The sequence below is a fragment of the Oxyura jamaicensis genome, chromosome 4 (genome assembly GCF_011077185.1).
Source record: "Oxyura jamaicensis isolate SHBP4307 breed ruddy duck chromosome 4, BPBGC_Ojam_1.0, whole genome shotgun sequence".
In the NCBI taxonomy this organism is placed as follows: domain Eukaryota; kingdom Metazoa; phylum Chordata; class Aves; order Anseriformes; family Anatidae; genus Oxyura; species Oxyura jamaicensis.
In genome coordinates, this window is record NC_048896.1 from 62,840,986 (window position 1) to 62,856,086 (window position 15,101).

Here is a 15,101-nt window from a genome sequence, read left to right on the forward strand (position 1 = left end):
TTGCTCTGCATTATTACCGTAGAACTTATTAGCTGGCAGGTAGAAAATAGCAAGAATACAGAAAACAAAACCCCCAAATCTCTCTCTTGGTAACAATCTGTACTAGCTGATAGTATTCCAGAAGAAATGTCACAACAACTCTCCAGTTTGTTTTCTCTTTGTTTCAGGACTGTTTCCATGGATCCCCAAACCTAGGCCCCTGTGAAGGGCTCCCCAGAGCATAATGCCATGTAGCAGCAGGTCACAGACCAAGCATCACATGCAGAACACAAACACAACTCCAGTAGCACTGTCAACACATTAAATCTATTGCACATACAGTTCAGGATACTAGCATACTAGTGCGTGTGGAAAGAGACAGGCCCTGGAAATACTATTAGAAGCGCAAAGCAATTATGCAGTCTCTCGTGCTGCATTAGCTTTTAGCTCTAGCGAGGGAGATCTATTCTGAACAAATTTGAGGAAGCATTTAGTGCTGGGGTGGACGTAAGAATTATCATTCCACCACACCTCAATTCATCCAGCCATGCAATGGCTATCTTAGGTGAAGAGCTTTCTGGAATTCTCCTTTTTCCTTACTATAAAATCATTCCTATATGCCTATATGTATACCACTACTGCACATGAACCTACACCTCTTACAATATCTGAAGTTACAAGTACTGTAAGAGCAGCTTAAGCCAACTGGCTCTTGTGAAATCTTGTTTGTTTCTTGGAGAGACGCTCGCAGCATTTCTTTGTGGCAGTTTAAAAAACTGTAATCTTCTGTCCACATGCCAAAACAGAATTTGTTATCTGCCAAAAAAATGACTTTCCCAATACTGTCCAGGCTATTATCTCAAACCTGACCCAAAATAATTAACTTCCAAGCATCTGGGAGGTTAAATTGCTCAGTGATCTCTCCTCTTGTATGCAAAAGGGATAGGTATTACATTAGAATTGCTATTTAGGTTACATTCGTTTCTCCCCTCAGGAAAAAATCAAGAATGAATTGAGTTTTACTGAATGCAATCTTCCATCGAACACTTGATGGAAATCTTGTGAAAATATGGCTATCTTTGAAAGCAGCCTGAAAAAGAGATGTTTAAACTTTGCTACATAGTTCTTCTCCCAGTAATAGTAAATAGATGTGCAAATTGATTTTCCTTCTTCAAATTGAACTGCCTAATTGAATATCCATGTAAGGACTTACAGGCACAATAGCAGATAATCTGGAAAGTGGCAAGAGAAGGGCCTCCTCATACTTTACTGGTTTTATGTTGTTTTTCCTCTGTAGAAGCTGTATTACCTGGTCAAAGAAGCACCAGTGAATGCTAAACAGGAAGTTTGCTCCAACATTACTGTGGCCAGCTACCAGCTCTGCCTTGTTCAGCAGCCAGCTATGAATTTCATTCATTTCTTAATTTGGATGGCATTTGGGAAAACTCTACAGATCCCTGTAATGCTGCAAATACAAGCAAGAAAACCTAGCCTTACCTTAAAAAGAGCACTGAAGGTGCAAACTCCAAGCAACAAAGACTCGGGTGAAAAGCAGGAGTTACAGGTGCCATTACCACTCTGAATCTTTTATCCGAAGCCTAGTCTGTTAATGTTAACTTAACCTGAACTCACAAGTTCTCTATTGACACCCTGAGTGAGTTATCAGCTGATAATGCAGAAAAGGCTAGGCCCACTGGCTTTGCCACAGGCCACGATTACTCTATGACATTAAAAGGTTGTCCCCAGTGTAGTGAGCAACAGTAGTGGGGGTCAGCATATGCGTGTCAGCAGTGTATTTCACAGTCTTTCGACAGCAGATGAATGGAAAGGCTCTGTAATCCTCCCGGGACCCAAGAATGAAAACTACGAGGACACTGAAATAGGCACAGACTTGTCTTCCTTTCTCTTCTTTGATCCACCCTCCACCCCCAGCCTGTCTCATCTCCTCATCCTTTGTCCCCACCCTGTTCCTTTCCCATCCTCTGATTTCAGTCGCAGGTTTCTAGACTGTTTCTAAATCCTTCCTCAGCAACTCATGCCAAGCTCTGGCCTCTGGACTACTTTTCATTTGTATCTCACCATGGCTCCCAGCCATCTGCTCCACAGCTAGGTTTCCTTTCCCCACTTCTTAATTCCTGCCTCCTGTTCTTGAAGTTCAAAGCCCATTTCTCTCCCTCCAACCAATCCTCACAACTCTATAGCTTATTTTTTCCACAGAGTTTTTCCTTTTCCTTCCCTCTAGCACTTTTCCTCCTCACAGTAGCTCCCAACTCCCCATTTCATTCTCCTTGCACATTGGAAGCCTCCAGTCCCATCAGATTGCACATCACCATCACGCTGGTCTACCTGCCTGCATACACTGGGAGCCCTGCTCCTCAGGCTGCCCTTCAGCCCTTCTCTCCCAGCACAAGCCAGCCCTGGGCACCAGACACCACTCCACATCATCACATCACTTGGGGCCCTGATGGCCCCAGAATGTGAAGGAAGGGTTCAGAGAAAAGGGGAGGATGGTTTGGCCTGACTGATAGATGTTGCTTCAGCCAACAGTTTTCAACTGTTTTCCAACCCTTTGATATAGAAGTTCTAGACAAGGCTATTCTGAAACATCTGTACCAGTTTTTTTTTTTTTTATATATATATATATATATATATATATATATATATATATATATATATATGTCACAAGGCTTCCTCTAAAACTTTGTGGAACTAGATGAAATTTCAACTGTTCAGTTTCAAGTTTGCCTGAACTCCAGTCTGACAAAAAGGCAGCAAAACTGAAATATTTTTAAAAACTCATGCATCTCTTATTACAAAACTCTTTCTTCTTTTAAGAAGTTAAGCTACTATTGCACAGAATTCCTCAGCAATTGCGACCAACCACAAGCTCCTGTGTAATCCAGGAGTGCTTCACTGCAAGGAAAGAATAACAAAAACACATTTGGCTAACTTTACTGCCATAAATATGACGGGCTTTAATTCTGACTAATCACACACCTTGAGTCATTTCACTGTAGTCAACAAGTACCTTGTAAAAACAACAACAAAAATGAGTAAGCAAGTAATGGTAAAAATCCTTTCGTTAAGACCAACGAGTTAAATTCAACTGAGCATATTCATTAATTAAATGAAATCAAGGTGGTCATCTAGCATTTTTAGTTCATATGTTTGCATACATAAATTATACATGCAAGGATACATACAGATGAGTACTCGAGTCTTTTTTTGTAAAATTTACTGGGCATCTTGGCCAAGAATGATGGATTTTAACTGCTATTTCCATTCATAATTGAATTGCAGTTTCTCAAAAAGATAATCTCAGAGTTTTATATTAAAATAACAGCAGTTTATGAATCAATTTACAGGCTTTGTCATCTGCTGATTCATTTATTTTAGAAAGACCAAGTCAATATTGATGATTCCTTTAATTGTGTTACACACATTTTATGTCAGTTTCTCCTAGTATGAAGTAGGGCTTTTTGTTTATTTATTTCTCATCCATTGTTGCATTTCATACTGTTGTTGTTGGAATGCCAACAAATAAGGACACTCACCTCCGAGGTATTAGTCTCTTCTTATGACATCAGTGTGTAGGCTGTACAGAATCAAGGGATGTTAGTCACTCACACCATCTGTGTGGGCCTGCAGAAACGACGATGTAATCTCTCACATGGTGAGTTTTATACAAAACAGCAACAATCCATATTCAGCTGCGCAGATGAAATGGATCCCTGGAGGAACTTCAGTCTGCCAGAGAGTGTGCTTGTGGCTGTCAGCTGTTGGGGGTCAACTTTTTAAAACGCAGTGATGGAAAACCTTTTGTTTGTCCAGAAAATAAATTTGAGGGTGGTTGCAGTCAGTTTCACAGACTACAATTTGTTAGTCAAACTGTGTTGGTATTAAGGTGCATTTTAAAATTTCAGGGCCAACATCCCTTCTCATTTCTACTGACATAAGAAAATTTGCTCTGGAATGATTTGAATAAAAGAAAGGAGAAAGTGATGAAATCATTTATTCATTCTTTTTAGATACTTACTTCCCACAGTTTGAGGTTGTCTTCCCTAGCCTCTCTGAAGCTACCATCATGCTGTTCCTCAAAGTGGGAAAAGCTGGGTCTACCACACAAAGGAAAAGTCTAAATGTATTGTTAGCAGGACTATAAAAGTCTCCCTGCATAGCTGCATGCAGAAGGAAGAACAGGACACGCACAGCATCTATCCCAGGCCACCTCATCTGTTTGTTTAGAAATTATGATAACATTCTTTTTTTTACTCATGCACTTCAAATAGCACTTCTGGAAATCTAGAAAGCATGATTAGTCACCAGACAATGGTTTTTCTTTCTTCCTCATGTTGTTAGCTACATTTTTTTTTTTAACATAAAAAACCCTGCTATTTATTTTCAGATTAAGAATAAAATCTTGTGTCCAGATTTGTTACTAAACAGTTACTTTCAGTCTTAGGAGATAATTAGAATTAAATTTACTTCATTGGAATTGTTAGCTTGATGACAGGACTCTTTAAATCGTTTTCTGTCATTCTTCCTTTCAACATTCTTGAGCATAACTTTCAAAATAAATTATTTGGTGGAATCTCCATTTTGCCTACCATTCCCAAATGCCAACTCCCACATTACCTAAATTAAGCATCAATAAAGCATCTCACACTCTAAAACTGGAGACAACTAGAGCCTCAATCCAAATCCGTACTGGACTTTTTTGATTGATCGCAATTGGTTTTAGGACATTTCAGTCAGTTGTCACTAGAAATCCCAGCCCTATATATCACGTATGGGAAATAGCTTAGTTCTAAGACAGCAAGGACGGTAGAGTAGATTTCAGACAGAAATACTGATTAAATGATTTGCATAAAGAATTATGGTCAGCATAATTAGTAGCTTTATCCAGTTATTTTTAAAGCAATTGTACTTAGCAGATGGAGGTAATTTTTCTGAAGGAGAAAAGGAGGCCCCTGAAATTTCATGAAGGGGAGAGCAAACAATCCTTAGCTGTCACGTGTCCAAAATGCAACATTCTTCAACCTATAGTTCTGGGAAAAAAGCTGCATGCTACTACCTCATATGTTAAGAGGTGACAAAGATGAATAGTTTTGATTGTTAAAATTAATAAAGTGAGCTACCCTTGTTCTTTTATTCACATACAAAGTAAATTCAGCAACAAATAGTCTCTATTTATTTTTATTCCAGTCTCTTTATGTCAACTTTGTGTAATGTCTATTAAAAAAATACCATGTATTGTGATGTTTGAATTACTACCATGTGGGATAATTGGAAACATAATTATAGTACCTCTCGGACACAAGGCTTTTTTTCCAGTATGGTTACACGCAAGAGAGGCAGATCATGCTGTAAGCAAAAAGAAGAAAAGACTGGAACAAACTGTAAGCAATTAGCTTAGTTAACTATATGGAATTGGCCAGAATTCAGATGTGGTACAAACAAGTATATATATCTATAAAAAAAGGAGCTGCATTTGCTCACCTCATGTCTGAATTTGATCTGTTGGCCTTAGCAGATGAAAAGCAGTAGTACTTGGAGTAATTTAGCTGTAATCCTTGCTCTGTCATGGTTAACTAGACTGTCACTGACTTCAACCTGCAGAAGATCAATCTCAGAATAGTCAAGAATTTTCCCACTTTTAAAAGCATTATCTTCAATATATTATAAAGTACATGTGGGGCATAGAGATCTGATCCCAACTGCCTTTTAAAGAAAAACATCCATCAGATCTTTGCTATGAAACTTGGGTGGAATCAGGAATAAGGTTCTAGGCCACAATAAAAAAATACATGTAATAAAGTAACACTGCACCATTCCAGATGAACAGAAGAAAATTCTACTACAGTATGTTTCTGTGTTTTAAGACAGACCAAAACTCATTGAAAAAAATCTTTACAGATGTGCAGTAATATAAAACATTAAGAATAAGCACAACTCAAAGGAGAGTTACACACAGCAAATGAAAGATGATCATAATGAAATGCATGAGACGTGCCTTCACTCGCTGGAACACATTTTATGATTTTCTAATCTATCTGTTCTCACTAGGAATCACTGCACATAAAAAGTGCATAGCTCAAAACCAGCTGTAATCTCACAAATTACGTTTTAAGGCACAGAGTTTGTGAGAATGACAAAAAAAAAAAAGAAAAAAGAATAATCTTCTTAGACATTGTACCTGTTGCTGGCCCCTTCTGAGGATACAGCTGCCTTTTGCAAGGCAGTTGTAGCATTCTGTGGGTTAAGGTAAAGATACAGTCATAACAACTTCCTTTCCATCTCTCTTTGCTGCGTGGTTACCCTTGTTAATTCCCAGTTCCTAAGGGTTAGGAAAAGACGAGACTTTTGATTGCAGGGACTATAGCCACAGCCCATGGAAAGTAGAAGCAAGCAGAAGTCATTTGGTACACCCAATTCCGGGCCCAGGCTGGAGACGCATCATTTTTTCAGATGAGGCGCAACCTGGCATTCCACAAAACAAAAACAACAACAAAAAAATGTTCAGCCTATGACACAATGGAGGAAAGAGGTTAGTTCTGAGGGCAAATTCCAAATATTTCAGCATGTTTTCCTGGATCATCTCTTACGTAAGCCACAAAATTCGGTCTCACAACAGCCTGCTGAGAGCAGAGGGGAGTGGGCTGGGAGCTCACTGACAATACCAGGCACATGTGCACATACACACAGCCACCACACGCACAAGGCAACAACAATTAGCTAGTCCACTGCAAATGTCAGCCAATTTATGTAATATCCTTTTACTCAGCATTTCGTATTCACTTAAGGGTGAAAAATCTCAATAATCTGTCTCAGGGGCATCGAAAGCAGGGGGAATTATTTGGATTCAAGTCCTGCTCTGATCATTGCTGCCGCTGGCTGCTGTATAGCCTATACGTTACTTCAGTCAAACAACCAGTGAACAAGCATGCATTTATTTCATAAGATTCACCAATGCAATTAGTGTTAACATGCTCTAATTGTTATTAACAGCAGCTGAGCAGCTGTCATTTTAAGTTGACTAAGCACAATGGCTCTGGGCTGCTGCTGCTCATGTTATCCCATGAGGCTACTCCAGAAAACAGTTTGCCCGGAGAATAGTTCTACAGATGGAAAGGAGCCAGAAATTACAGACTGGATGACATTAGTGCTATGACTTGCTGATTTAACACACCTAGGAAATAAGGGAAGAGCTGAGAGTGTGAAGATGAATGGGCTAGATATAAATAATATAAAGGTCTTCCCCACAGAACCTTTTAGTAAAAAATTATGTTGGTGGTATACATCCACCACCTTCAAACAGGACCAAGAACCTCACCTGGTCAGTGCTTAAGAATTACTTAGTAGACAGGTCATGAAATACGACTTTTGTCACTACACTACATTGCTTTTCTATTATTTTTTTTAATTTACTTTCACTTGAGACTTCCAGTTCCCAGTTCTTTCTCGGAAAGTGAGCAGCAACAAGCTGTTACAAATGCTGCATCTTTTTTAAAACAGGAAAGAAAGTGGAAGAAAGCACTTTCCCTACTCGTCACAAAACAGAAGAAATTTCAGTTTGGCTTACAATTGGAAACAAAAGCTGTTGTGATCAAACCAAAGCTTACAATGCACATCAGACATCAGAATTCTGAAATTAAATCATACCTTCTCACAGTATTGACCAAAAAAGAAAAAAAAAAAAAAAAAAAAAAAAAAACAGAAAAAAGGGAAAAAATAAGATTAAAGTTCCAAAACCATGCACAGAAACTCACAATGAAATACTTGTTACTTCTGTAATGATGTCATAAGGGTAAATAAAATAATCTAAGCAGCAAGCAAAAAAAAATAAATTATTACATTTGATTTTACAGTAACTGTGTTTACCACCGGCACCTTTATTGATTTAGAATGTCCGTGGAAAATTCACTTGATTAGTCTTCCCTTAAAAGCCATTGGTTCACACTCCTCATTGAGGCACTTAATTCAGTTTTCCTTAATCAAAAGCTCTTAGTAACTCATTACACATTTAGGATTATCTATACAAGGGACAGCATTTTTTAAAAGCGATGAGAGTTCCCAAATTTTGTAATGTTTGGTATACTAGTTTGTAGCTGACTGGTCAAACCATTTTCTTGCAGCTATTTAAAATCTTCATGATAAAGTACTATGTTTGTTCAGTCTCATAATGGATCTGATCTACAGGCAGAAAAGTTTATTTTGGACAGTGTTGTCATAGTCATCTGTAATTCTAATGAGTACTTGTGTGTTTGATGGAGAAGGAAGACAGACTTAGCATATAGATCTAACCTCCAAAACAATGGTTACCATCATTCTCTGAAAGATTGAGGCGTGTGTAGGCAATTAAAAAATAAATCTGGTTTACATGAAAGAAAATGTCCTGCAATAATCTTAAACATCATGTCAGCATCTATTTCATTTATTAACAAGATTTGAGATCTTTTCCTGGCTTTTCTTTTTTCAGTAACTGAAGTTTCTATTTGTTACCCTTGCTCCTCCTGGAAATCCAGCAGTAAATGATAACAAAAATTGTTACTACAAATACTCAGATGACTTTGCTGAAAGAGCGTTTACTTCAAGCATGTACCAAGAGTCATCAGATCCAGTTTGGCTTAAAGCTTCTGTCTAACATTAGATGCAAAATTTCCCTTTAGATAAAAATGAGATATAGGATATGTTACAAAAAAAAATACAGGAAATGAGAAAAAGGAGATTTAATGTTACACTCGTTTAAGTGTAAAAAGATTAGGTGATTAGGTCTCACTATATTATTGTCAGTGATCCTTTATTTAAATGACAGCAGTTGATATCAACTGAATATAACATTTTCAAGAACAAGAAGCAGATTTGTAGACGTCATAAATGTAGCATATCACTGTGTGCCATTGTGTAGTATCTCTAAAAAGACTGAAAGCTCCAAACTTGCTGTAAATACCCCCTGAATTCTGCAGAAGTCTCTTTTGACTGAAATATGGAGCCAGTATTGAGCCAATGCCTGGTGAGGTACCTGATCCAAGAAACCCCACTTGTAGGGAACATGCAGACACCACAGACCTTTGAGTACACAGGGGAGCGGCCGCTAATTTCTAAAAATGAGCTTAACGTGTTGCTCTACCACAAAAAATAAGCAGAGGTCTGATGGATTTCTATTTTGCTTTCAACTCAGAATTTGTTTTATTTAGAGATGTTTAATTTATAATTATATCATGCTGGCTGAATGCTCAGTTGTGTTGTGGAACCCTGCCCAGAGATCCTCATTGTTGCAGCTTTTAACAATTTTTTCGCATTTCACAGATGGTCTGCATTTGTGTTTTGCTTTTTTCAATTCCTTTAAATATTAACTATAAGATTTAAAAAATGAAAAAGAAAAAACAATAACAACAGTGGAACAGTTTTAGGCTTCATGTGATTACTTGCCTCTAGAATGTATTGTGAAACTGAGTTGCTTTAGTTTAACACAAACTCAGCAGCATGCAGATTATCTTATCAATATCTAAGTATAGTTTGAAATATTAGCAATATTGAATGCCTTCAGAGTTATGCCTGACATAACAGAAACGTGCTGTACTGCAACAACTACAAAGCCTCTCATAAGGAATTACCATTTATTGTTAGTTGCTAGAGTGCAGTGGGCCACCACTGCCTCAAACATACCTAAGGCAACAAGCAGGCTTGTTGGCTGAGGTAATAAAAACCTTTGAAAACCAACTTCAAGGAATCAGGTATGGGCTTACATGGTTAACGATAGATACAGATTGCTGGAAAACTAGAAACATGGGAATGGTGATTTTCTCCCTGACTGGGAAGAATGATAATACAACCTTTCCCAAAGTAGCTGTTTATGAGACTGCACAGTCTATGGGCAGCTCCCTATATGGTAGGTACCTTGACATTCCCACAGAGAATCCAGTAGTTTGAAAAGGTCATATGGTTCCCACAGGTGTCCCAAATATCACCAGTAGCCAACTTCTTGTAATAAACTTATGTACTGAAAAAAAAAGAAAAAAAGAAAAAAAAGATTCATAATATTCTATAGGCTGACATAAGTTACTTCACATAATACATACTTAGTAAATCTGTCCTACATAACTCCATTTGGGGTCAAATTTCTTCTACAGGACTGAAAATTCCTGATTTATTGCAGCAAATTGCAAGTAGCCCAAGTTCCCCTCAGAAGCAAATACTGAGATCTTGATCCTAAATACTTCATATTTGAGATGTTCCTGGGTTTGGCCTGATGTCCCTGACTTTCCTGCCAATTTCAAATATGATTCACAATGGAGTTTATTTTCTGATCTGTTGTAGTCACAGGACTTTGTTAGATGCAGAATACAGAGGGGATTTTAAGAAAATTAATTAGAGGAATTTCTGAAGTTGGCATGTCCAAAAGGATTTTAGAGGCTAGATCAGATCATGAGGCCATCATTTTTGTATTAATCCCTTCCTTCCATGCACATTTTGGAGGCGTAGGAAAAATCCTCCCTTGCCTGATTTCTAATACGGAAAATTACTCTTGTAGAAACAAGCTCTGCCATGGAAGATACGCTTTGTTTGACTGTCTTGTCAGTAATTAACAAGAAATTAGCAGCCATTAAGAGATGATGACACAGTAAGGCAATCCAAGAATAAATCCTATACCACGTGTGATTCATTCCCAGAAAGTTAAATTTCAGTGGGATTTTTGCTATTGTTCTCAAAGGACTGTGATGAGAAACTCCATGATTTCAAGCCAAATAAAAAGGAGTAAATAAATGCCTTGGAGCCACAAAGATTCCTTCTTAGGCTGCGGGCAACAGCACAGCACAAAATTAGCTTCTGCTTATGACGTCTGACCAGATGGGCGTCACCCAGGTGGAACAGATGACACATTAAAAAACAGACAGTCTCTCACTCTCTCATTTGACCCCAAAAGAATGACAACGCTCAAATTTAAGGAAGAAATTACTATTATCTGCTATGCATATTATGCAAGTCATCCCATGTACATTTAGAAATAGTTACAGAGCAGATTGTGTGATATAGGGGTTTTAACTACATTCATTTACCCTACAGCTATTATGGAAAGGTAAGTTGGTGGCCTGAGCATCCCATACTAAATAAAGCCATTTTGATCTGTCAGTAAAGCAGGCATTTGGTTGCACAAACAGGAGGAGGGAAGATTATTAATTCAATTAAAAACAAACAATGAAGATATAAAGTGCTGGGAAAGAAAAGATACAGGCTAAAGATAGTTACCTCAGAAGATGTACAGTGCTTCTGCCTTTAAGAAGAGAAATCAGCAGATCAATGCAGGTGGGCTTAAGGGAAGTAAATTGATAATGCATGTGGGAAGTACATTTTTCTGTGGATCCCACAGTTCTGATGTGGCCATACAGCCTAACAGCTGATCGGGCTATTTGTCTGATTACTGACAGCACATTACAAGTATTTTGCTGACTGAGGTCCCTTACTGGGTCAGGTCCTTGTCCTTAAGGCTGTTCTGGGGAATGGAGACATCCCAGTAAGCTGACAACTCGGCTCCTGGGGATGACAAACCAAAACCATGCACAGGAGAAAATCAGTGCAACACTGCCCATGCTAGGAGACCATTTGCTGTATAGTGCCTACAAGTCTTACAGGGTAAGTGAAACTTCAAACAAAGCTGGATTAGTTGAATTAGAAACAGATTTAAACTCTGAGATGTCAAGCCAGGTAACTTCTAGTATATTTTCTCCTCAGGAAATTGTTGTTGTTGTTTTGATATTCTTTCCCCAGATAAATGTTTTAAGTAAATCTGGTAGGTTTTCAGGGCTTCCTGCTGAAAGCAATGAATTCGTAAACAAGGGGAGCAAAATATGGTATGAATTCATCCTAGAGGAAGCATAATTAAGAGCACTTTATTTTTACAGCCCACAGTATAAACCTTCAACAACTAGAAATATTTGCTGTTTTTCAAAGGTTGAATATTTCAAAAAGACTGGTTTTCCATCCAGTATCACAAGAGGGAAATAATCAAGACCAAAATAATGTCTCACAGATTTTATTTTATGTATGAATCAACTAGTCTAAAGGAAATACTACCTTCTTTGACTGGAAGCATCAGAGAGTTCAAGGATACAGTATGTATTTTTAAAGAAAAAACTAATACACATGTTTGGAAAGGAAAAGGACAAGACTTAAGCTCCTGGCACTATTTGCAGACATCCACAGACATTTTGAATAGAGGTATTCTTCTGGGGGCTTTCACCTTGTCTGAAGGTTTTGTATTTGTTCCAGGTCTTGCACTATTTATTTTTAAAAGTCAAGTTATTCTTTCCTACTGCACTACAAACTAGAACATTACTGCTGCTAATTTTGGGGACTCGAGCAAACAGGGCAGAAGAGCCAGGCACAGATGAAAGCATAATTCTGAAAAAGTAATTTAAGTTTCCACTTAAAAAAAAAAAAAAAAAAAAGGAAAGAAACAAAGAGAAGAGGTAAGGATTTTCCTCTAACCTGCAGCAATTAAGTTAATTAAAGGCAGTACAGGAAACATGACAAGGGGCACCTTTTTATGCTTTTGTCAGACCACGGCTAATGAACAGAGATCTGACACTGAAGATTAATATTAAAGCCATAAATAATGATCTTAACTAAAGTAAGTGATCACAGACTATAGGGAATCATTTAAAACACATTAAAAAGAATTAGTGAAACTCCAAACACACACACAAGAAACACATACACTGCAGTCTCAGTTCACTTCCATATGATTTAGAAAGAAGACATTAATTCCATCCTGCCAAGTATGCCAATTTGTATGTAGAGAAACCATTCTGCTGTGCTGGGCTTGCACTTCATGTTATATGACTTCTGGTAGCTCTACTTGGCACACTGTAACTGCAGTGCTTTAATATTCACCCTATATTCCAGAAAAAGAGCTACTGTGTTCATTGTCAAGGCTAACTAGTACCCTCCAATAATTATTCTGTCCTGATATAATCCTTACAGGATCCAAACTTGTGGTAATTCTGTACAGCCAAGTAAGGCAGAAGGCTTTTAGACAAAAACAATCAGCTTTATCAGGTTTGCAAATCTGAAAATGTCTTTGAAGGTGAAAAAGCCAAATCTTAGATGACATCAAAACTTAATTCATTACTCCAAAAATTCTGGCTTGTGGCATTATCCAAGGCCTCATTCTATTATGCACTATATGAACACAACCAAGTTTCTTCTCTACAGAGTTTGCAGTTTTAGAAATAAGAAACAGACTGAGAGAGCTGAATTAAGACTGTCTCCAGAGCTGACATCTCTCCCTGACATTCCCTGCAGGAGACATCCTTTTACCACTAAGGATGCTGGGCTCTTACTCCACATCACGTTCTTCAGTGGAAAGGATGGTTTTAACTCCTGTATCTGTGATGCAATTTTTTTTTCCAGGTCATCATTAAGTACTTAATTCCTATTGCTATTAGAGGTTTATCACAGAAAGAGCTGCTTTTAATGAATGTTGCACTCCTCACCAGAATTTGCTGTCCACGATTTTACATTTGTTTCCCCTGAGAAATGATCAGAAAGTGACCCTTTTCCAGCATTTGCAAGAGTGGGGAAAGACAATCATGTTTTTGAAATAACCTGTTTCCTAGGGACCGAGGCTTCTATGACCCAAAGCAAAGGAAACTTTACTGATGTTTTTAATGAAAAAGGGATTGATTCCTGTATTACTTTACAACCAAAGCATGATTCCCCCTTCCCCTTCAGCCTCCTGAGAATAACATATCACTGAAGGAACATCTTGTCACACATGCACATCGGCAAAAGCATGTGTACATTCTCGTTCAAAACATTAATTTGTGGTAGAGGTTCATAGCAACACATGAAACAGAAAGAAAACAACCTGACTGGCCTTTTAAAGGAAAATCCAATTCATGACAAGCGATATTTTAACTTGTTAACTGAGGCAATCAGACATGAACATTTGAGTGAGGGCAGGGAACAGAACATGTTATTTGTATAATGCTTCTTCGTATCATGGCCACCTGTTAAATTCCAAGTATCAAGTTGTAGGGCAGTCTAACATCCTTTTTTACATATAATTAATTAAAGCAGCACCTCTTGGCACATACAGAAGTTACGTACTTTTAAATTAGCCCCTGTATTTTGGCAGACCTTTCTTAGGCAATTTAGCAATAAGTCTGTTTAATAATCAGACTGGAGCAGATAGGAGACACTGGAACAATTGACTTTTAAGTCAGTTCCTCCAGCTTCTGCACAGTTACTCATTTTTGCCATGACTTACCACTCTCCCAGGCAAGCAAGGATCAATATATGTTATCTTCTACTAAGGTTACAAGTGAATTAATGCACTCAGTTGCAGGTGAGGACAGCCAAATCCTTCCTTACCTGTTGCCTCCAAACAGCACACAGGAGGCTTACAGCAAGTTACTAAGAGCATTTCTCCTGGCCTTGAAGCTCCTGTCTTCTTCCATAGTTTTGCTGGTCTTCTGAACAGTTATTTTCAAGAAGGTCCTCTTCAAGCTCTGTTTGAAACAGTCCCTAGAATCCATCACTGGAGCTGAAGTTTAGAAGGTATTCTTGTATTAGCCATAGAACTCCACATATACTATGTACTGCTAATTACTGAGCTGACATCTGGTAATTCTGTTAAGTTTATTTAGAGCACTGCTTTGAGATGTCAGATGCTTTAAAAATAAAGGCTAGAGTAATTGCACAGCCAGCTTCACACTTTTTTTTTTTTTTTTTTAATAGTTTATTGCCTGGTATTTCAGATAAACAGAGAGAGATTTGGGATCCTTTTCCAGTCAAGTTCTCTTGCCATTGATTCCACCTGAGTTTCTTAGCTTCTGGCAACCATCAACTTACTGCCACAGTTAAACTGCCCCAGAAAACAAGAACATGAAAAACCTGAATAATAGGCTTGGGATGGTTATTTAAACGGTGCTTACATAAGCTAAGAGATGAAGGGAATGAGAAGCAGGGTACTGAACACTGACTACCTCTTACATTGAGTGAGGCATACTTGAGGAACTGGAATGATGTTACGAGCAGTGGCAGCAAATGAAATACAGGAATTAATACCCCAAACGAAGCCTAACTCCTTTCCATTTTCTGTGTTTTTTTTTTTTTTT